General features: G+C 42.2%; 1 pseudogene; it reads right to left on the reverse strand.

Moving 5' to 3' along the window:
- Positions 1-22,611, reverse strand: part of LOC148020989 (transcription factor TGA2.1 pseudogene) — a 75,066-nt pseudogene extending 52,455 nt beyond the window's left edge.
- Between the last annotated feature and the right edge of the window lie 2,663 nt (positions 22,612-25,274).

A 25,274-nucleotide genomic window follows, 5' to 3' on the forward strand; every position in this document is an offset into this window, starting at 1 on the left:
TATGATCTCTTTTTAAGAACCTTAGGGACAAACCCTAGTTCTTTATTTATTTATGATTTATTGACCCTACAATTAGGGAAGGTAGTCAAGTGTTTAAGGTATAAACGTTTCTTGGTTTTTAAATCATTCCCCAAGACATATTTCACAGCATAGGTATTTCTAGGTTTACATTAATTCGGTTAACTTTTAGAAGGTAATATTGAGATCACCTCGGCATGATTTGTTATCCTTGTGACAATTGATTTTTCAGTCCTAAACTTTTTCAATTAAACTTCCTTTTTCCTTGCGAACGAAACTCATGCAAAATAACAATCTTTTCCTTGCTAAGATATGCAGTTAGCAATGATAACTTCCTAGAGTTCAAGCAACGTAAGAAACCTTTCATGAATTTCACCTTCTATGATGATTCGTTGTAAACAAGAATAGGGGTTAATGGTGCAAGGTGCAGTTTTTATACCTTCAAGATTTAGCCGAAATATACTACTTTAGTGGTAAATAATCTTGCTCATAATTCGTTTCAATGCATAATGCTATTTGAAGGAAAACTATGTTTTATACATTATCCATTTTGCATGTTTAATTAAACTAAATTCCTTCATCGTAAATAACTAGGACAACTATATCTTATCCTAACAATTCCTCTTGCATGATTGAATTAGAACCGGTATAAAAAAACCAAGGAAAAACCTAGTTTCGAGGTGAGATATCCACATGGATACCGAGATATGACCCTCCCGCAGCTACTCCTTGGACTTTCTTAGGCGGCATCGTAGTTGTAATCCTTCGAACATGAAGGCAGCTTTTACCCTCCCTTTTGGATTTCCACCGTCTCACTTTCGAGGCAAGGAGCTGTTTAAAGGATTGACCACGAGAAGGGTAATAAGACCTTTAAGGTCCTAGCTTCTTCAGAGAGGGAAAGGTTTATAAAGCCTCAGAAGGCCCTATAGGGTATATACATGACAAAAAGGTTATGGGCGAGTGTGGCTTCACAACCATATGAACCTCAGGAGAACTTTGGGCTTGGGGTAAATAGTATAGGAAGGGGGATTTTTAGAGAGGTTTTAGGACACGGAGTAGCAAAGGCTTTAGGGATTAAAACCGGGGTGAAAGGGAAAGGTGAAGGGTGAAGGCTTATAGTACGCGGGAGGAAAAGGGTATGTAAGGAAAAGGGAACACGAGCTAAGGGGTTTAGGGGGGAAGTGTAAAAAAAAAAAAGAATATGAGGGGGTGTAACACGGTTTCAAAGAAACACAAGAAGGGACTTTACAAATTTAGGCACGGGGAAGGGATTTGTGGGTTATGAGGCCAAGGGGTGTGGGGGTTTAACGGCCCACGGGAAGGGGTTAAGGCCTTAAGACCGGGGTGGGGTGAAAGGATTTCTAAGGGTAAAACTGGGAGGGGGGTGAATGGATTTATGAAAGTATAGGAAGGGGGGCTTAAGGAGCCCCCCCTTAGAAGCTTCTTGAAGCTTCTGTGGGGGGGTTAGGAGCCACGTGGGGGGGAAACTTGACGCGACAACTGGGGGGGGATAATTTGCAGGTGGTGATGATGGTGCACGAGAGGATGGAGACGGCAAGTGGCAGCGGCAGCTCGACAGCAATCAGGCGGCATCCTCCTCGTCACGGTAGCTAGACGGATGTCAGGCGGCAGCAGCGTCTTACCCGTCCTCTCATGATACCCCAGCACTGTCCCCGTTCCCCTCACAATACTCCCACATTTATATAGGGGAGGGGAGGGAATCCTCCCCCCTGCTATGTGTCAATTCGCATGGATGCTTCCTTGATCCAAGCTCCAGCAAGGAGCTTGGTGTCCCATACTTCCCTCCCTCTCCCCCAGCTCGACAGTCAGCTGGGGGAAGGAGGGAGTAAAAAAAAAATGCCTTAATTCTATTAAAAAAAAACCAAAAGCCCTATTCACATGTAATAAGATTTAGATTCATTACACTATTGTTGTCGCTATTGGTGTCGCTATCTGCGTTGTTATTTGCATCGATGGTGCAAATAATGATGGTTTGCAATGCACATTGCGACGACAATAGCATCACGTGCAATAAATTTGAGATAAAAATAATCATGGTTACAAAGAACTACCTATATAAATCACAGGACGAGAAAGGAAGAGAATGTGTGCTCTCCATGAATCCAATTGTGAGCTATAGATCCTCACAATTCGAAAGCTTGTCCCAATGCAAAGGAGCATCAAACCGACTCTGAAAAAAAAAGTACACATCAATCCACCATACATAATGCATTTTAATAAAAATAGTAACTATGGACAAGAAAGATGAGTGACTTATAGGGCCGCTGGGTGCTACGTGCATACAATCTATCGATCAATGCAATAAGACTATGTCTCTCTACATATCAAGTCGCTAGACCACTGGGATCACGGTTTGTAATGGAGTGCTGCAAAGAAAACCACTTGATCCACCCTCTCTCGAGCCTGAATGAGAGCGAGGAGTAGTACCTACATCTCGAGCCAACCACAGGTTCACCACATTCATGTCTCCATAGCATCCCTTAGAACGACTCCCTCGTTCCCTAAAGTGTCAACCTGGTCTATTGGAAATTGAAGCATTAGAGCATGCTGATGTAGATCTAATGGAACGGCTTGATGGTATCTAAGACTGTAATATGTCTGCGTGTTCATTCGCAGGACTCGTCTTAGCAACCCATCGGGAAGAGAGTCTAGAAAGCTCTGCCTGGCACTCCCATGGAATGTTACAAGGTTTACAAACTAGGTCTTCCCGAGTCTGCCACGTAGCGGAAGTATTCCGACTGTTACCACTTAGGACTGACCTGAATCAGGGTTTCCCTAATGATCAAATTTCTAAAACGGCAGCTAGCGTTGAACCCCAGGCAAGTTACTTTACGTAGAAACGTCAGGGTCAAAGCGGATTCATGCTGCACTTGGTTCAAGGAGAATGGGAAACGAGAGGGAATCAAAGCTCGACCTCTCTGCCCATAAGGCATAGTCCCATTTCATTCCCCTAAAACAACATAAATCGGGGTTCAGTATCCTAGACTCTAGGTCAGCGTTGCCTGCTATTCATTTCCTTCGAGAAAAGTTCCCTGCTATCCATTTCGCTTGAGAAAAGTTCCCGGCCAACCAGGACCACCCATCCATAGGACGGACCCATGGCCACATCCACCGCAGTTTCCTCAGGGTTGCTTTAGTTGTCTAATTACCTACCATATTTAGTTGGACACGTATAACAAAACTTCCTTAATTAGCCTTTTAGCCACTGATTCCTTCACATAATCTTAGCACTTGACATAGAAAAATAGTGTCAAAATAGTTCCTTTTCAATAGGTTATCTTATTTATCTTTGGAATACGTCCATATAATCCAGCCCGTAGGCTAATCCATAATCCGCCCGAAGGCAATCCATAGTCCGCCCGAAGGCTATCCAACAATCCATAGGGATTACTAATCCAAGATTCCACCCGTAGACTAGTATGCGGGCCTCGAGATCCAATCATGAGTCACGTTGGCCTCTTGTGCAGGTCCCGGAAAGCAAGGGATTTACGGCCAGAGCCCCCCTTGGCACCCAAGCGTCTCCTGCTCCAAGTAGTGCCCAACGGAGAGACCTCTCGTGGTGGGTTCGGTTCATGTTCCCGGTGCGGCTAACAACCCCCTTAGTTAGGGTCAGGCAGACAGTTGGGGGTAACTGATGTTGCCTCCTCCCTTCAGGCCTTCAACCTGAAGCATTAATTATCTTTTTATCTTTAGTTCCTTGAGCAAACAATGCAAACAGTGCTCCTAAACTGTTACAAACACAATCAAACCAGTGGTCGTTTAATTGGTCAACTACTAAGGAGTGAATCCTTCTCTCCGAATGCATCCAACAATTCGATCCGGGATCAATTGCAACTTGGCAAGATCCCCAAGGGTTTGTTTGTTTACCCCTTTTATCCTTGGGTTAGGATCATACCCTATCAACCCAAGTTAACCAACACCTTAGGCTTCTTAAGTTAAGACAGTAAATCCTGGCGACCATGTCACTCTAACTTGATTGATCTTTTGCTTATTAAGCAATGCATAACTTTCCTTAACTTTGCAAATCAGAGAAAGGTGATGTAACAGGATGTCTGCTCATCCTCTTGCAAGTTAGACTTGTGCTAGAACTTGCCAACCTCATTCCAAGGAATGGAAAATCTATCTTGTGAATAAACCACAAGGCCATGCGACGTTGCAACTTGTTGCACAAGTGTCACATCTATCTCATGGGATCATTTCACCCATTGAACAACATTTCATGTTCAAGGAATTTTGTTTAGACAAGATGCAAGGTTTAGGGTGTCAACCCAACCCTAGTTGTACTAGGCCGACAATGTTCGGTCCTAGGGTTTCCAAACTCAATCCGAGTTTTGACATTAGGTTAGTCAATCCTTAGGGTAGAACCCTAGATCGTTGTTTGCATGGGCGTCCAATTGACCCAAACATTCCGTGAATGTGGGTAGGACCTTTGGATTTGAGGGTTTTGACTTGGCATCCAAGTACGATACTAGGCTGCATTTCTAACATGCCAAGCCCTAGCTAGTACTTGAGGTGTTTGTTGTACCACTAGATATGCTTATACGAATCCCTAACGGTTTATAATATTACAAGTGTTCTAGCCAAATTAGTCTACTTGTCTTGCGACAAGAACGATCCTTTCCTAGAGATGATAAACTTGTTCTAAACGTGAAAAATAGTTGCAAGACATCACATTTTACGCGATTCATTACCTCTACACACCTTAAGGTTTGCAATAACCCTATCTTTTCTTGCTAAAGTCATTACGCATGATAAGTTAGAGAATAACTTACATAGGACCTACTAGGATTTACATCAAGGAATTATGCCTACAACCTTTTGTCTAAGCTTTAGAATTTCATGCTTTGATAAGCCATGCAATCTTTTCTAAATGCAACTCGATGAAATGAAATTCACGCATGATGAATATGTAACATGCGACCCTTAGATACAACCTCGTTAATGAAGTTCATGCAAGACTAAGACTAGTGTTGACTTAATCCATTTCCAAGCATCTTTTGCATGAAACTTGCAAGTCCGTGGTTCCAATCCCATGCTATGCAATTTTTCGGATAATAACTAATAGATGATAATGATTTCTCCTCATGCGAATCACAACAAGGAAGTTATTGCCTAAAAGCAACATACACTTTATTCTTTCCATGGCCAATCAAAAATGCACTTAACAATGCGTTTAGGCTTGTCACTTTGAAACGCATGGAAATGAAACATGCTACTAAGCTTGTAAGATGGATATGTAATTTACATTCATAACATTGGAAATGCAAATAAACCAATTGTATGTCATTCATTAATTCTAGTAAATCGCTTGGGTAGGCAATTTTCCCAAATGCATTTTAACTAGGCTAGGTGAAAAACATGCATAAGTGCTTCCTTTCCATGAAAGTTATCGTGCTTAATGCATTTTTTTTACGTGGAATTAAAACTCGTGGAACCTGGGCTTGAGGGCTCGTGGGAATGTCCACGTGTATGTTCGAGGAAGAACCTCCTGCGGGTGTGCCTTGCATATTCTTGGGAGCCATCGTAGACGTAGTGTGTTTGGACTCAGGGTTTTCCTCCGCCCTTACGCGGTCTACGAATTCCCTCCAATCTTGGTAGACAACCTCAAAAACTATCCACTTCTTCCTTACGCAAGAATACCCTTTACAAGGTGTGGGTTTTTAAGACCCAGGTAAGGACCGCATGCACAAGGCTTAAGGCCCTTGTCTTTAGAAGCTTCTAAGAACCTTCTAAAGAGCTTCTGTCTCCCAGAACCACATGGGAGAAAGGGGGAGTGATTATTGGGAGAGTTATGACGATGAAAGAAGGCAAAAAGTATGATGTTGATGGCGAGGATGGTCGTGGCAGCGGTTGCAATGGCAGCCTAGCGACGGATTCGGCGGCGCTCTCACGGCAGGCAGCGTCCTTCAGCACGGCAGCATTCGATCTCCCTCTCTGATCATGCCTCCCCCCAATGCCCAAGGGGGAGATTATATAATGCAAGGGGGGGAGAGACTCCACACACGTGGAGCCCTCATGCTTCTCTCTTCTCCCCATGCACTCCACCTCTACAAGCTCCCCATACACCTCACTTACCTCTTCTCACACTCCCTCTCCTCTAGCCATGCATTGGCTGGGGGAAGGGATAATTAGTTTAAAAAAATTGCCTAAATTTTCATCATTGTCCCTTTCCCCTTCTTCCAATAAGGGTGTTCTCATGCAGCTTTGCGGTTTTGAACCCTGGCCTCCATTGCACAATGCAGATAGGAATTTTTATTGCGTGCGCGGGGTAACCACTTAGCCACCGTCATTAATCGATGTGGGAGATGATTTTGCACAGTTTTTACGCGGGCATGCAGTGATCAAGTCCTATAATATTTTTGGGCGGAAATATTACAGAGACAGCTTCAAATTCGCCATATCTCTAAACCAAGCCATCTAATCTAAAGACATATGTGTAAATATTTCTTGCAACTCCTCGTTGCTCGTTCCTCGACTCATGGTGCCTTCCAAAATAACGTCAAAGATCACTTGCATAGACAAAAAGTGATGTTAGCATAGTCTATAAAGATTCAAGAAAAGCAAGGTAATATAACTCTGAAAAAAATGATGTTACTTAATATACATATTCTAGAGTACCCTTATAAGTGATTCATCAACGAATTGTGTAGGTGGCTGCTGCAAGTATGACGTAGTCTATGGTCCCATTGTAACGTGCCCACCTATTATCTTCAGGACACGTCTTAGCAGTCCATCAAAAATGATGTCTAGAAAGCTCCACCCGGCACTCCTATGGAATGTTACGGGGTTTGCAATTTAGGACTTTCCGTGCCTGCCATGTAGCGGAAGTATTCTAGCCGTTCCCACTTAGGACCGACCTAAATCAGGGTTTTCCCTAATGGTCATTTCCTAAACGGCAACTAGCGTTGAACCCCAAGAGAACTACTTTACGTGGATTCACGCTACACTTGGTTCAAGGAGAATGGGAAACGAGAGGGATGCAAGGCTCGACCTCTCTGCCATAAGGCATAGTCCCATTCCATTCCCCTAAAATAATGTAAATCGGGATTTTTTTAGCTTAGACTCTAGGTCAGTGCCCTTGCTGTTAGTGTCCTTTGAACAATCTTCTTGCTGTCCATCATGATTGAGAAAAGTTCCCGACCAACCGGGACTACCCATCCGTAGGACGGACCCATGGCCACATCCACCGCACTTTCCTCAGGTTGTTTTAGTTTTCTAATTACCTACCACGTTTAGTTGGACATGAGTCAAAAAGCTTCCTTAATTAGTCCGTTAGGCACTGGTTCCTTCATGTAATCATAGCACTTCACATTTAAAAAAATATATCAAACAAGTTCCTTTTCAACAGCTTATCATATTTATCTTTGAAATACATTTATAAAGTCTAGCCCCTAGGCCTATCCATAATCCACCCAAATGCTATCCACCAATCCACAGGGATTACTAATCCAGGATTCCGCCCGTAGACTAGTATGGGGGGCTCGAGATCCAATCCTGAGTCACATTGGCCTCTTGTGCAGGGCCCGAAAGGTGAGGGATTTACGACCAGAGCCCCCCTGTCACCCAAGCGTCCTCCTGCTCCAAGTAGCGCTCAACAGAGAGACCTCTCGCAGCGGGTTTAGTCCACCTTCCCGGTTCGGTTAACAACCCCCTTCGTTAGGGTCAGGCAAGCAGTTGGGGGTAACTGAAGCTGCCTCTTCCTTCACGCCTTCAACTTGAAGCATTAGATATCTTTTCATCCTTTAATTCCTTCAGCAAACAAAGCAAATAGTGCTCTATACACTTGTTACAAGCACAATGATTTCTAGTGGCCGTTATTTGGCCAACTGCTAAGGAGTGAATCCTTCTTTCCGAAATGAATCCAGCACTCTATTCGGGATCCATTGCGACTTGGCAAGATCCCCAAGGGTTAGTTTGTTAACCCTTATATCCTTGGATTAGGGTGGTACCTTGCTAACCCACCTTAAGTTCTATTAACAGTAAGTCTGTTGCTCCAATTTATTGATTGGTCCTTTGCTTCCAAGCAAATATCTAACCCTCGTATCTTGGTTACTTTACCCAAGAAGGGTACTATATCAGGACGATTTTTCATCCTCTTGCAAGATAAACTTGCGTAAGAATCTGCCAATCTCATTCCGAGCAATTGGCTATTCCCTTGTGATCAAATCACAAGATCACGCGATTCTGCAACCTGTTGCACAAGTGTCGCATCAAAACCCATGGGATTATTTTACCCATCGAATGGCGTCTTCTAATCACGAAATCATGATTAGATAGGAAATAGGGTTAGGGTATCTTCATAACAATCCGTTCGTGATTGCACTAGGTCGATATTGTCGGACCTAGGGTTCCAATTCCAAATTGAGTTTCAACCTTTTACCGAGTAAACCTTAGGGTAAAAACCCTAGATCGTTTCTCGCAAGTATGTCCTATTGTCCCTACATTCCATGAATGTGGCCAAGTCTTTAGGGTGTAAGAGTTTCAGCTTTGGCAATAAGAGCGACTAGGTCACGTCCTCAACGTGCTAAAATCCTAGTTAGCACTTGAGATATGTTGCATTGATTTAACCATTCGTAAACGAGTCCCTTGCGATTTAGGTGTTTAGGTTAAACCAATTTTACTTGTCTATTCTTGAAGATAATTACGCTACCACTTTCGCAACCACATGATTCATTGCCTATGTATAAGTTGATTTACAACTCCTAACTTTTTTGGTTAAGATCAAAGCATATGTTCAGTTATAGCATAATTCCAATCGATCTTTTTATAACATGCACTCAAGATTCATGCTACTAAACTTTAGGGTTTTATGATTGAACCATGCAACTTTTTCTAACTTCTTTTTTGAATGAGATTTTCGTACGCTGAATGACCATTACACAAGCTTTCATAACTATTTACGTATTTGATTGAGATTTAAGCCAATCGACTAGAGTTTAATCTACTTCATGTAGCTCAAGAACCATTTCCATACAGATTATTAGCAACCTTCTTTTAATGAATCATTTCGAAGGAAAGATGTTCAATAATGCGACATGCGATTTATTCCTTCCATGCATAGTTGAAGTGTACTATCATTATTTTGACTTGTAAAGATGGGCATTAGTTAATCTAAGTTCGTTATTTTGCAATGCATAAAAACCACTTGCTAGGAATGCATAGAGATCTTATGCTCTTCTATTTCATTCGTTTAATGCAAATGACTGATTCTTTGATCGAAGTTCTTTCCTTTAATTTAGCCAAAGTATTTCAATCGAAAAAGTGCATCCTAATTCCATAAATGATATATGCACAATTGAAATATTACGACGTTAAACAAAATTAGGAAGAAAAACCTGGACTTGTGGTGAAATGTCCACATGGATGTTAGGAGATAATCCTCCTGCGGTTGCGCCTTGTGCCTTCTTAGGAGCCATCGAGATTTCCACCTTCTCGCCTTGGTTGCGGACTTATGATCTTGGCCCGTCTCCTTCAAACGCAAAACTCCCTTTGTGACCGTTTGCACCATCTTTCGGAATCAACTTTAGAAGGATTTATAGGTTTCCTCTCAATTTTCGAGAATGCAAGGTGAAGGGATGCTTCAGGCCTTGGTTTGTAAAACCCGCTTGTAGGGGTAAAGGAAAAAGGGTACACGGAAAGGGGGTTTAAAACCTGGCTAATGGAATGAAAAAGGGGGAAAAGGGGCTTAATTCTTGGGGGGTTATATATACAGAAAAACACAAGGAAAGGGCCTTATGAAAGCCTCATAGGAAGGGGGCTATAATGACTTTTAAGGAATTTTGTGGGGGAAAAAAAAAAGGAAAAGAAAAAGCTTGGAAAGGCTTTAATCTTGGGGGCGGGGGGGGGGGGGGGGGGGGGGGGGGTTTGAGGTTATAAAAAGCTACCTAAGAGGCAATAGGAAAGGGGTTTAAAGGTGGCAAGGACTTATATATCAAAGGGGAAAAAGAGGGTGTAAAGGACTGCCTGTGAGGGGTTAAATCCCGAGGGGGGTGGAAAAAGGGATTAAAAAACCTTCAAGAGGAAGGCTTAAGAAAGCCACAGGAAGGGGGGCTTAGATCCCTTCCCTTAGAAGCTTCCAAGAAGCTTCTTGGAAGCTTCTGCAAATGTGCTTACAACACGTGGAGGGAGAGAAGATAGTTAAATGGCGGCAATTGGTGGGTAGGCTGAAATGACGGCTTCGGTGGCTCTTCGTCCTTCACGGCGCACCAGAGCTGCGTTAGCTCTATTCCCTCTGGCGGCGTTATGGCTCCTCCTTTCATTCTCTCTCCCCTCAATCAGTTAGCGTTACGCCCTCTTCAATCTCTTTCTTCCTTGGCCTGGGCAACATCTCGTCCTATCTCCTCCCTACAGCAGCGTCACGACTATCCCCAATCAGTAGTGTCAAGGCTCTCTCCTCTAGCTCCCCCTCTCCATAGCCCTCGTTTTTATAGCCAGAGGGAGAGGTACCTCCCTCCCTCCATGCGGCCATTTGCATGGCCTTCACTCCTCCAACGAGCTCTAGCAAGGAGCTAGGTCATAGCGCCTTCCCTCCCTCTCCTCCAGCATGACAGTTGGCTGGGGGAAGGAGGGGATACTTTTTTAAAAAAAATTGCCATAATTTCAAATTATTATCCTCATGACCTCCTATTAAGAGGAGGCTCTTGTGAAGAATGCGGGTTTAGAAATCGAAAATGTTACACCCATGTCAATCTCCTGGCACAACTCCACATAGACTGGAAGGTCGATAGACAAGTCACCACAAAAGGATGAGTCCACCTCATTCTCAAATAATTCTTGGCCTTTTGTCTTTTCTTCATCGTTACCTGATTCTGCCTCCTCTACATGCTCCAAGCCATCTTCGACCTCCACCCCTTGCAATATTGACCCTTCATCTATATAATGTTCTCGTCTATACCTAGAAACATTGCTTTCATTATACACTCTTGCACTTGGGGGAGTTGAAAATACAAGATACCACCTTCGAGGTTGTTGGGGGTTTGGATAGAAAATTACATGTTCAAAATTACATACAATAGAAATTCAATATTTGCATACGAGCGAAATTCAATATACCATGTCATAATAAAATTTTGAAAAATAGTTCATGTACATTTTCATAATCAACCGACAAGACAAACATGTCGCAGAGATCCATCCATGTTTTTTTGGAATCTATTTCAATAAATCTAGATGGACCTCGTCAAACAGTTTCCCCGACTCCTTCCAGTACCACTTTGAACCACTACACATCGAATATAATAATGGAGAAGCTACAATAATCCACCGTGATAATACTTTGCAAGTTTCGAAAATACTCCGTCTCATCTATAACGGTGTTTGGATTCGTGGCTCATCGTCGGCTCTCTTGCTTGAATTTTGCCATGACACCACAATCTATTTTGCAATGCATTTTGTCGATGTGCTTGACGCAGAAATATTGCCCACACAACCGCACCACACTGTATATTTTGTATTGTACATTGAAATAGTTAGATTAGTTGTCACATATAAAATCTAGATACGACATCTTATGAAACATGTCATCACCTTTGGACTATATCTCCTCGAGAATTTTCACTCCTTAGTAGAGATCTCCAGCCCTACATCAGAGGCTGTGATCAAAGCTCCATGTAACCATTGCATATAGATATAAAGCACAACATCTCCTTCATGCCCTCAAGATATCAAATCGGTCAATGGTGCATACTACGTTGAAATTCTAATCGCACTTGTTCCTGATCTTTTCTGTCTTGCTCATACCTAATGAGCCACATCTCCATGGATGCATAGTGCAACATACAAAAATGATTTACTTCCTCCTCCATTGTTGCATCCATCATTTTTTCTATCCCATTTCCAACCACCAAATCTCTAGTCATTCGATCATCGTCCTTCAGCAACCATAGCATACTATTTTTTGAATCTTTCGTTGTTAGCCACTGTGAAATATGCACTAACACCTCAGAAACCAACCAACCTTTAGCCATGATACCTTCTGGCCAAGCTCATTGTCGAACAAAGCCTTTCAAGGTTTTCATGAAGCGCTCCAAGAAGAACATCCATCGCATATGGACAGGTCCCTCAACCTCAACTTTATCTACAAAGATGCACCACGAGGTTGGTTTGTATTGTGAGCATGCTAATGGGTAGGTACTTCTCAAAGAGACAAACCATCTCCACTACTCCCCCCCTTGTAGATTCAATAGAGGATGTCTTGATCTCCTTCTGTGATATCCATTGCACTATATTTGATAACTTGTAAATTGGCTCGTGTATTTCTGGAGTGAGGTATCCTGCGATCACGATCGGTAGTATAAAGTGCCACAAATGAAGAAGCCTTATGAACACTGACTAGAATCCAAATAGCAACATATGCAGGCCACTTACAATCCATTCGTAATACAAACCTGACATATCTTATGCCAATCATGGGATAGACCTGACATATTTTATGCAAAAATCAAATCTGAGAGAACATATCATACATGTTGGAGTGCGAATAGACGTGATAATTTACTTCACAAGGTGATCTTCTTTAGTGGACAATACCCAAGGAGTGCAAGGTAGTTGCAAGCAACCATCAACACTCGACTATGGCCAAAGCACTTCCATCTTGCCTAGATCCTTGAAATCCATTCATGCCCCTGTAGTGTCTCTCTTTCCTATGATGTGGTCCCATAGTAAGTTGCCCACATTCTTGAAAATATGCATAGAATCCAACAAGTGGTTGATCTGTAAGTGGGTCCAATAGGACAGCTTGTAAGAAATTGAGAACTGTCACATTCCATGTGGATGCGACTCTGTGTGGACCAATTTCAACTCGTACAAGCTTTGGGCATTCATTCCTGCTAGAGGTTGTCCAAGAAAAACTGCAGTAAGAAAGAGGTGCATCCTTGATATACCATCTTCTTCATGATTCGTGACTTTTGGGAATCTAACTGTGGCCCACACAATGGACATGCATGATAACCTGAGGTAACTAGATCTATCCCAATACCTCTATTTAGTGAACACAAACTTAAACTAGCTATGATAGATATGACCAATGAGAATGGAAGTCTACTTACCTGAGCATTGCTAGAATCTCTGAAAGCCATGCATGGTCCACATGAGAATGGCTCGTATATTGGCAGACCATCGACCATTAAGCTTGCTCATATCTTCCACGGCAACCCCCTCCTTCCACAAAATCTGGAGCTCATCAACTAATGGACGGAGATAGACATCCATATTCTTGACTTTGTAGCGGCTAGGAACGAGCAAGCGAATGATCATGTGTAATTTTTGTTGAGAAACATAGACCTATAACTAGATTGGCTATGGTGGACGCAAGTCAAACACAAGATACATTATCAGAATAAGGGATTGTAACTCAAGTGAGTTAGGTTCCAAGATAGATTAGATTGGACTCATAAACACAATCTTGAGTGACTCAATTTATAGTACCATTACATTCAAATGAGTGTCAAGTACATGCCTTTATAGCTTTTTGGATAGTACCACTTTTCCTCTCTATGCTTACGAGATTTTAGACATCTCCTCTCCTAGAGCATATATCATTGTCTCTTTCTCATACAAAGCCACTTATAGGCAAGACTCTTTTGGGCACACATCCAACCTCTATGGGCATTCATGCTAAGCATCATTTTCTATTCTCAACACCCCCCTCAAATGATGAGTTCCTACCCTTGTTGACTTTTGCCCCTCGTGCATGCAATCATGGACCAAGAGACTAGCTCTTTACTAGCCTAGTCAAGTTAAGGCTTGAAAATTTATATCTTGGTAGGGTTTTTACATCCACTATGGAAAACAAGATCCATTATGGGAAAAATTCTTTGTTGTCAACACTGGAAAGTATCTTCTTTATCTTCCTCTGGCTTCTTTTAATGATGTACTCAATCTTCTTGGTCTTTTGTTCTTCATCTTTGACTTGTTCTTCATTATCTTGTGCTCTAGTCTTCTTTGTGAGGTCCTTTTGGCCTTCTTTCTCAGTGAGTTTGAGATGGATACAAACAGGTACATTCATGTAGCTTGACATGACATAAACTAGGGGATACATAGATTTGGGGATTCCATGCAACTTTGCAAGATTAGGGGTTCCAAAAGATCTTGTTGACATTGCATCTACAAGATTTTGTTGAAGCGCTTCCATGCCTTGAGACCATGCATCCTCTACCTACTGAGAGGATTGTTGCAAATTTCATACAGTCAGAAGTTGTTGTTAAATGAGTGGCTTTGGTTGAGGAATCAAATTCTTCAAAAGCTAAGATGGGTGAAAATCGCCCATCCACATGAAGCATCTCTCTGCAGGATTCTTTCATATTCCAAACATAATATGAAATACATCTGCCTTGAGAGCCCCTTGAGGCAGAATAGGTCATCATAGTGACTCATACCATTATCAATGAGCAAGCGCAAGTTGGTGTCACTCACATGTGCCCTCAATCTAGATCTTAGCTCCAAGAGTTGCCTGTTCTGCTCCTCTATCCACCTTGCACAATCCATATTGAATGCAGCAGCCCTAAATTCATGGATCTATCCACATATCTAGATGCATATCCATAAATATAAACTCCCTGTTGTCTAGCCCGCTATTCAATCTGATCTAGCTTCACTCGGCTTGATTCTAGTTGTTGGACATAGGTTTTCTTCTTAGATGATTTTTACGAGCAACTTCCCAGTTCTGAGTAAGCCTTCTTAGCACCTTGGAGTCTGTAATCTTTGAGCGATCATTATGATTAGAAAACCTCAAAGCAACAACTATCTCTCCATGGTTCTCATTTTCCAGCCTGTCCTCTTTGAGAAGTGATCGATCTGATCAATCTTTTCCTCTGACTTTTGAGAGGGCCTTCATCTCTTGCTTGTCTTTTTCCTCTGCTTACTGGACTAAGCTATCTCCCAACTTCTTTCACAAGTAGGTTGATAAGCTAACCCCTTACTTAGAACCTCCTCAAACCAAGTTTCTTGAGCAGCACCTCCTTCCTTGAGCTCCTTCAGCTCTTACAAGACAATGGATGTGTGGATGGCTTAAGGAAATTGAGATGGAAATAGGATTTTGATGGCATGTACAAGGAGAAAAATTGAAATAGGAAGGATTTAAAGTATGCAAGGAAGAAGTAAGATGCATCCACTAGCTATCTAGCTCAGCCATGGCTGTGATACCATGTTGAGAAACACTGACCTATAATGGCTATGGTGGATGCAAGTCAAACACATGATACATTATCAAAATAAGGAATTGTAAATCAAGTGAATTAGGTTCCAAGATAGATTAGCTTTGACTCATCAACACTGTCTTGAGTGACTCAATTGATAGTACAATTACATTGAATGAGTGTCGAGTACATGCCTTTATAGCTTTTTGGATAGTACCACTTTTCCTCTCTATGCTTATGGGATTCTAGACATCTCTTCTTGGAGCATACATCATTGTCTCTCTCTCATACAAAGCCACTTATAGGCAAGCCTCTTTTGGGCACACATACAACCTTTATGGGCTTTCATGTTAAGCATCATTTGCTATTCTCAACACTTTCTTTGTAGAAATCCATGGCACGATATTGTAGTCAACAAGGACTACAAGTCACACATTGTAAGAAGTTGAACGGAGACTGTGTCAAGATTGTGGGAGAGAAGGAAGGAGTCTCACTTGTAGCTTTCCTGCTTGCACAATGGGGGAATACACACAGAGGTGGAGGCTGAAAACAGTTTTCCTCTTCTTAGTTTGTGTAAGCCAAAAGAACTCTCATACAAAGAAATAGAAGAACCCTATATATGGGTCTCAAACCAAACTCAAATAACTAAGCTGGCATACTAACTAAGCCACGAACTAGAGTAGATAAGGATAGCTGTCATCTAGCTATTATTCATGGGCGGTGTACCAACCGCATCTGCAACTGACACGTTGGTGATATAAATGCACAATGGTCACCCTGGCATATCACGAGTGGAGCTCGATATCTCAACACTCCCCCTCGAGCTCAATCCCAATTCCTGCACACCAAGCAGGTCTCTGAACTTGCGCAGCTTCTCTACACCCAATGCCTTTGTAAATATGTCAGCTACCTGATCCTGTGCTGACATAAACTAGATCAATAAGACCTAGTAAAACCCTCTCCCGCACATAGTGATAATGCACCTCAATGTGCTTTGTTCTAGGATGATAGACTGGGTTATTTGCCAAGTGTATACTACTCATGTTGTCACAATAAATGACAACTGGCCCATCTATAGACTGATGCATATCATAAAGTAGCTTATGCAACCAAGCTACCTCACATGCAGCCATTGCTGCATCCCTGTACTCCGCCTCTGTGCTCGACAAGGCAACTGTAGGCTGTTTCTTGTTGCTCCAAGTGACTGCAGCACTCCCAAAAGAGAACACATACCCACTGGTAGATCGTCTATCAGAAATACTACCAGCCCAATCAGCATCAGTGTATCCATGCAACTGTATCTGAACCCGAGTCTCATAAAATAGTCCATACTGCAATGTGGACTTCACATACCTGAGTATGCGTCTAGCCGCATCCAAATGCGATTTCCTTGGAGCCTACATAAACTGACTTACCAATCCAACAACATAGCTCAAATCTGGCCTGGTAATAGTCATATAAATCAAACTTCCTACTATGCGTCTGTACATAGTAGGGTCTTCCAGAAGCTCACCTGCATCTGCGCTCAGCTTCACATTCTGCTCCAAAGGAACTGAAATAGGCTTACAGCCTATCATCCCATATTTGGACAGCATGTCCAATCCATACTGCCTCTGCAAGAGCTGTATCCCACTTGGTGATCTAATCACCTCAATGCCCAAGAAATAACGCAGCTCTCCCAAATCCTTCATCTCAAAATTTTACTTCAATAGCATTTTCACATGAAGGATATCTTCATCACTGTCACCTGTCATAATCAAATCATCAACATAAATGACAAGTAGCATAATACCTTTCTCTGTTTTTCTCACATAAAGTGAGAGATCTGCCTTGGAAATCTGAAAGCCAATAGTGACAAGATACTATCCTATCTTGTCAGACCATGCTCTAGGTGCTTGCTTCAAGCCATACAAGTCTTTCTTCAACCTGCAAACAAACTCAGGATGAACATCATGCACATAACCTGGTGGTTGCTCCATATAGACCTCTTCTTGCAAATCACCATGCAAGAAGGCATTCTTTACATCCATCTGATGTAAAGACCATCCCTTTGATGCAGCCATAGCAATGGCTGCTCTTACGATTGCCATCCTTGCAACCGGACTGAATGTTTCTTCATAGTCAATGCCATATGTTTGTGCATACCCCTTGACTACTAATCTTGCCTTGTATCTGTTCACAGAACCATCTGCATTGTGCTTCACCTTATAAACCCACTTACAGCCAATTGCATTCTTATCTTTAGGCAAAGGTACCAATTCCCATGTAGCATTTGCTTCCAAGGCATCCATTTCTTCATCCATGGCTTTCTCCCATTTTTCTTTTCCCATGGCTTGCTCAAAAGAAGTGGGTTCTGGTTCCTGTATCACTTTGACCATATATGCATAGTGGATGGTTGTAAATCCATCATATTTCAGCCTATCCACAGGATACCTGGCTCTGGTAGACCTACGCAAAGTAGGCTCACTTCCACGTGCTCTCAAAACATCCCTGGTCTTCCTTACTCCAGGTGTAACAATAGAGGGGATACCCAACTCGTCATCAATGCTTTGTTCTGAGCCACTAGATTCATTATCCACATAAGAGTGACCTGCATTTACATCAAACATGGGCTAATCTACCTTCTCTTTTCCTTTTCGTGAAACCTGCATACCACTATCTGCATTGCTTTGAGAAGATTCTCCTGATCTCAATCTGCATGTCCATGGCGAAGAATGTGAACCACTGCTAGAGAACACTCCAGGTCCACTAATATTTTGTGACTGATGCTGTGAATTCTGTGCAGCATTACCATTTTGTGCATCTACATCATCAATCACATTTACTGGTTTATACCAGCTACTCATCTCATCAAAAACAACATCTCTGCTCACTGTAAACTTACGAGTAGAAGGGTTATAGCATCTATACCCTTTCTGCTCTGCAGAGAGTAACCAATAAAGATGCACTTCTCAACTTTTGGATCCAACTTGGATCTCAACTCATCTGGCATATGAACATAGGCAATGCAACCAAAGATTTTCAAATGAGAAATATCTGGTTTCCTACCAGTATACCTCTCCTCTAGAGTCATTCCATGTATTGCTGCAGTGGGAGTCCTGTTCATTATGTAGACTGCTGTAGCAACTACTTCAGCCCAATAAAAATCTGGCAGGTCTTTTTCATTGAGCATGGCACGAGATACCTCTCCAATATGCCTGTTTTTTCTTTCTGCAATTCCATTTTGCTGTGGGGTATGACTGCATGAATATTGCTGCTTTATACCATGCTCCTGCAGGAACCTTGCAAACTCATTTGAGAGGTACTCTCCCCCTCCATCTGACCTTAGGCATTTTATTTGCATACATGTTTCTTTTTCAGCTATAGCTTTAAGAGTTTTGAAATGCCCAAAAACTTCACTTTTCTTTTTCATAAAATACACCCAAACTTTTCTGCTATAGTCATCAATAAAAGTAACAAAATAATGATAGCCTCCAAGAGATGCAACTTTAGTAGTCCACACATCAAAGTGGATTAATTCCAATGGCTTCTTACTCTCTTGAACATGTCTAGGAAATGGTTTCCTTGCCTGTTTTCCAAATTGACAGGCTTCACATACCTTATGCATTTCTGCAACCTTGAATTTAGGCAATCCTGCAACAATATTTTGGGCCTGCATTGATTTAAGTCGTTGTACATTAACATGACCAATGCGTTTATGCCAGATATCAATATCTGCAACTACACCGGTCCCATGTGCAAACATTGCTGCACTCAATTCAAGCATGTCTGCATTCAACGTAAACATTCTGCCCTTCTTCTTTCCTTTTGCTATCAAGTGACCTTTATTTTTCATATCCTCAACAAAGCATCCATGAGGATTAAATCTGACCTGCAAGCCTTGCACAACCATTTGACCAACAGAAACCAGATTCTTGGTGATATTCGGGACATGAAATACATCGGACAGGTATTTCTTTTTCCCATCCTGCATAGACAAAGGAAATTTTCCAATCTGCACAATAGGATGTGCAGTATCATCACCAGTCTCCACTAATCCTGGTTTTTCCATTTTCCTTGCATCCTCCATCCATTCTGCATGACCTATCATGTGGTTTGATGCACCTGAGTCAACATACCATACATCATTGCTTTCTTCCGCACTTGTCACAGAAATGTTCATGTGCTACACCATAAACAAATGCTCATTTCTGTCATCACCCTGTCTACTAGAAGATGCATAATTCCCTTATTGCAGTTTTCCATTCATGATGTCATTCTGCTTTTTATAGCAGTCTTTAGCCATATGACCCATTTTACCACAGTAGTAGCATTCAACATTACTGTTTGCATTTTGGCCTCTTTGCCATCCACCACGACCTCTTTGGCTCCCCTTGCCTCTAGAGTTACCACGTCCTCCTCCATAGGACTGGTTTTCTTGAGTTTGCTGCATATTCTGATTTCTACCACGGCCTCCAGATCGGCCTCCTCTACCTCTGCCTCTACCTCTTCCAACATTTGAGTAGAAGATAGCTTCTTTTGAGGTTCCTCCTGAAGAAGATGCACCACCATTTCTCTGCTCCTCAGAAATTAGAAGAGCAACCAACTCCTCAAAATCAGGAAATCTTTCACGAACTGAAATGGATATCCGAAACTGTGCATAATCCTTTCCTAGACCATTCAAGGTCACAGAAACTAAATCATCATCTTCCACTGGCGACCCAATGGAAGCAAGTGCATCTGCAATCTTCTTCACCTTCATGTGATAGTCATTGATGCTCATATTTTCTCTTTGCACATTATGCAACTCTTGCTTGAGCTGCATTTTCCTGGCTTGCGTATTTGTGCTATACATTTCTGACAAAGTATCCCATGCCTCCTTTGGCGTACTTGCATCCTGAATATGCACAATCATAGAGTCTGAAATACTGATAGACAGCCAGTACATAACTTTCCTGGCTCTCTCATGCCATGCTTTAAATGCCTGCATTTGCTATTGATTGGGAACATCAGGAAGAACTGGTTCTTCTTCACTTCTTGCAACAAATTCCCAATATCCTTTTCCCATAAGGAAATTCGTCATTCTAAACTTCCATGCTTGGAAGTTGTTCTTGTCAAGCTTTTCAGTGACAATCTGTGAGAGAGAATCAGACGCCATTACAGAACACTGCAAAAAGTTCTTCACTGCAAAGAACGCAGCTTCAGCCTCACAAGGGCTAATCTGCAAAACTGACGAAAGTGGTATTTGACCACACAGTCACTTCCTAGTGACGATTTTTCATCAACAGGCAACAAGGATGTTTCTGTAACTCCCAATGTCTCTGCACACAGGCATACGATGCAATTTCTACAGTAACTTTTCACTGACCTGTAGAATAGTGGCTGCACAGCATAAAACTGGGCCTTTTCCTGAGTGCGTGCAGAAAACTTTCGCCTCCAAAACAGGCCCCGAAATGGCCTCAAATTAAAAAAAACAGGGTCGCCAAGGGCTAAAGCCCTTACCGTAGCATATACTGCCCTATTGCTTCACCGCGAAGGGCGTCTCAACCTGAGACAATGCACTCTTGCAATTTCCGGCTGTGCTACTTACAGAGATCTGCTCCCAAGACAGAAAATGAAAGCAACACTACTCCTCTTACCAGAACACCGCGAGCTTGGCTTGCTTTCTTGAGCTCCTTACCACGAACAAGGCTTTGATACCATGTCAAGATTGTGGGAGAGAAGGAAGGAGTCTCACTTGTAGCTTTCTTGCTTGCACAATGGGGGAATACACACAGAGGTGGAGGCTGAAAACAGTTTTCCTCTTCATAGTTTGTGTCAGCCAAAAGAACTCTCATACAAAGAAATAGAAGAACCCTATATATGGGTCTCAAACCAAACTCAAATAACTAAGGTGGCATACTAACTGAGCCACGAACTAGAGTAGATAAGGATAGCTGTCATCTAGCTATTATTCATGGGCGGTGTACCAACCGCATCTGCAAACTGACACGTTGGTGACATAAATGCACAATGGTCACCCTGGCATATCACGAGTGGAGCTCGATATCTCAACAGACTGAACGGGTTCACGCTATCCATAGCAAGACCAGGCTGAAGATTCCTTGGCTCTCGTGCAAGGCCTGGAAAGGCAGAGTTAATGTAGCTCCATGTGTGTGAACCCACTGATATTCATTGGACTCCATCTATAGATCTATTCTGCACATGCCACGTTGTCAAGCTCGGCATGCCTGATGTACGAAACATGTGACGTATATGGGGGATAAGTGGAAAGTGTCTAAGAACTTTCTGAGGGATGGTTCGCCCTTGCGAGTCTTGTTGATACCTATGAGCACAACACTTTGGACATGTCTGCATAGTCTTGTACTCTCCTCGAAACAGCACGCAATCATTGACACATGCATGGATGCTATTGCAGTCCATGCCAAGCTTTCGTAAAACATATTGCACATCATCATGAGACTTAGGCATGGTATTTCCAAGTGGCAATTTATAATACTTTAGCAACTTGAAAAGAAATAATAAAACACCTTGAAAAGGCACAACTATTTTTTATAATGGTGCCAAAAAGAAATCAATAAAGCGTACATAGAAGAAATCATAGGCCATCATATTGTGGAAATTGGAGAGTAAGAGATTGTGGGAGAGAGATAGGCCTTCTCAAACATCAGGGGTAGATGCCATTTTGATACCCTCTTGCTAAACTTCTACCTCATTTTCATTTTCTCTACCCCCTGTCATGCCTTCACCCTATACGACCATACCGCTAAGTGAAAAGTTGGCAAATGTTTTTTGGAAAATCATCAACTCTCGTTGAACTACCATGTCAATTTTATCCCACATCCGCTGGCTCTGTAAGGTCGTAAAAATTCAAAAAGACCATTTGAAGCAAGGGAAACAAGAAACATGGTCAATGGAGATAATGGTGTGATAGGAATTGGTGAAATCCATGTTATAGCAAACCTGAGAGGTATCATCTTGTCAGTTTGGAAAAAATTAATGTTATATAAGCTTATCACTAAAGAAAATGCATTCTAAAGAAAATGCATATGAATTGTCTCTTAGGAAAATAACCTAAGTAATATAATAATTAGCTATTCAGTGAAAATACTGTTTCACTTTGAAAATGTAATATATTAAATATATAAAAACAAAAAAAAAATTACGCCTTCATGGCGGCGCATCGTGCTGGAGCATCGAGGGGGGATAGAGGGGGGCCAGCAAGCTCCTTGCTGGAGCTTACTCAGGCCCCTCGCCACGCAAGCTGACAGGCAAGGGGGGGAGGATTCCCTCCCCTCCCCTATTTAAAGAGGGAGGGCCGCATGGTTGAAGGCAGAGGAAGAAGAGAAGAAGATACGCCGCCGCCCTGCTCGATGCTGCCACCTGATGTTGCCGCCACCAGCCGCCGCTGCCGCCTATCACCTCCAGCTTCTCTCCCCACAGTGCCATCGTCGGCCATCGTTAGACTTCTCATCCCCCGCCAGATTGTCCCCCCCCTCCTGCCATGTGGATAAAGGAATCTTCCTTGTAGAAGCTTCCTAAGGGGGGGGCTAATCAAGCCCCCATTCACCCTCTCATATCCCTTCCACTCCATAATTTTTTTTCCCTACCCCGGGTTTTTTTAAAACCCTCAAGCCCCCTTCCCGTGCTTTTTCCCTTTCACCCCCCATATCCCCTTTTACACCAAAACCCCCTCCCCGGTTTCTCTTAGAACCCTTTTTATCCCCTCCCAGTTTTTACCCCTTAAAAGTCCTTTCACCCCGCCCTGTCTTAAATCCCTTAACCTTTTTCCATGGGCCATTAAACTTCCACATCCCTTGGCCTCGTAAAACCACAAATTTCCTTTTCCCCCTGTGCCTAAATCTATAAGTCCCCTCTTGTGAGCCCGTATTTCACCCTATATTCCTTGTAATACACCCCCTAAGCCCTTTCTAACCCCGTGTTCCCTTTTCCCTCTCCTCCCTACTATAAGCCTTTTCCTCTCCGAAGAAGCTAAGAACCTAAAGGTTTTATTATCCCTTCTCAAGGTCAATCATTTAAACTGCTCCTTGCCTCGAAAGAGAGACGATGGAAATCCAAAAAGGAGAGTAAAAGCTACCTTCACATCTAACGGGTTACAATTGCGATGTCGCCTAAGAAAGTCCAAGGAGTAGCTGTGGGAGGGTCATCTCCCGGTATCCATGTGGATATTTCACCCCAAAACCAGGTTTTTCCTTCTTGGTTTTTATTGATTTTAAGTCAATCATGCAAAGATGAATTGTTAGGGATAGGATATATTTTTTCGAGTTATTTACAATGAAGGAGTTTAGTTTAATTGAACAAATGATAATGTATAGAACATAGTTTCCTTCGAATAGCATCATGCATTATAGCGAATTACGAACCAGATTATCTACTTACTATAGTAGTATATTTCAGTTAAATACTGAAGGTATAAAAACTGCATCTTGCACCATTAACCCTATTCTTTTTTTTTTTGCAACGAATTATCATGAAATTCATGAAAGGTTTTTTTTTTACGTTGCTCGAATTACTAGGAAGTTATCTTTGCAAATTGCATATCTTAGCAAGGAAAAACTTGTTATTTGGCATGAGTTTCATTTGCAAGGAAAAAGCAAGATTAAATTGAATTTACCTACCTCAAAGCAATAAAGTTTAGGACTGAAAAATCAATTGTCACAAGGATAACAAATCATGCCGAGGTGATCTCAATATTACCTTCCAAAAGATAGCCAAATCAATCTAAACTTAGAAATACCATGTTGCAAAATATGCCTTGGGAATGATTTAAAGACCAAAGAAACGTTTATACCTTAAGCACTTGACTACCTTTCCTGATTGTAGGGTCGATAAATTCGTAAGGTAAAAGAACTAGGGTTGTCCTTGAGGTTCTGAAAAGAGACCCTAGGTCCGACATACGTCAGCTTAAAGAATCTAAAACAGATTATTTCATCACAGGACTTGCGCAACAAGTACGAAGTCATATAGTCTTGTGATTGATTCACAAGAAGAAAGGTTAAATGCCCTCAACAAGGATGGTGGATCCTTACGCAAGTTATCTTGCAAAAGGATGTATTCTTTGATATCCTTCTAATTAAGGAAAGTTAAAAACCGGAAACTAAAGTATCCAATGAACTTTAGGGTTGACCAAGTTGGGTTAAAAAGGTACGCCCTAACCCAGAATATAAGGGATCTTGCCAAGTTGCAAGACACCTTGGAACGAGTGCTGATGCTTTCAAAAGGAAAGAATCATTCCTTAGCAGTTTGCCAAACAACAAGCTCGATTAATGGAAATGTTTGTGATTGCTAGAGATTTTAGAGCACTATTTGATTTATGAATTACAAATTAAATGAATATCTATACTTCAGGTTGAGGGCCTGAAGGGAGAGGCAGTTTCAGTTACCCCTGACTGCCTGCCTGACCCTAACCAAGAGGGTTGTTGACCGGGCCGGGAACATGGGCCGAACCCGCCGCGAGAGGTCTCTTCGTTGAGCTCTACTTGGAGCAAGAGGACGCTTGGGTGCCAAGGGGGGCTCTGGCCGTAAACCCCTCGCCTTTCGGGTCCTGCACAAGAGGCTAACGTGACTCGGGACTGGATCTCGAGGCCCGCATACTAGTCTACGGGCAGAAGCTTGGATTAGTGATCCCTGTGGATTACTAGATGGCCTTTGGGTGGATTATGGACAAGCCTACGGGCGGAACTCCTTGTATTTCAAAGATAAAAATAATATTATGTAATAAAGAACTTGTTTGATATTGTTTTTCTATGTCACGTGATAAGATTACGTGAAGGAATTAGTACTTAACGGTTTAATTAAAGAAGCTGGTTGTTACATGTCCAAATTAATGTGTTAGATAATTACATAACTAAAAAAAAACTGAGGAAAGTGTGGAGGATGGGCCATGGGTCCGTCCTACGGTTTGGTGGTCCCTCGAAGAACAATGGGATGATCGTTAAAATGAATAACGAAAGCGATGACCTAGAGTTATGTCTTACCCAATCTACGTTGTTTTAGGGGAACGGAATGGGACTATGCCTTATGGCAGAGAGGTTGAGCTTTGCATCCCTCTCGTTTTCCATTCTCCTTGAACCAAGTGCAGCGTGAATCCGCTTCGAACCT

The sequence above is a fragment of the Lygodium microphyllum genome, chromosome 18, assembly GCF_053477565.2.
Source record: "Lygodium microphyllum isolate KBCC chromosome 18, Lygodium_microphyllum_v1.1.10, whole genome shotgun sequence".
In the NCBI taxonomy this organism is placed as follows: Eukaryota; Viridiplantae; Streptophyta; class Polypodiopsida; order Schizaeales; family Lygodiaceae; genus Lygodium; species Lygodium microphyllum.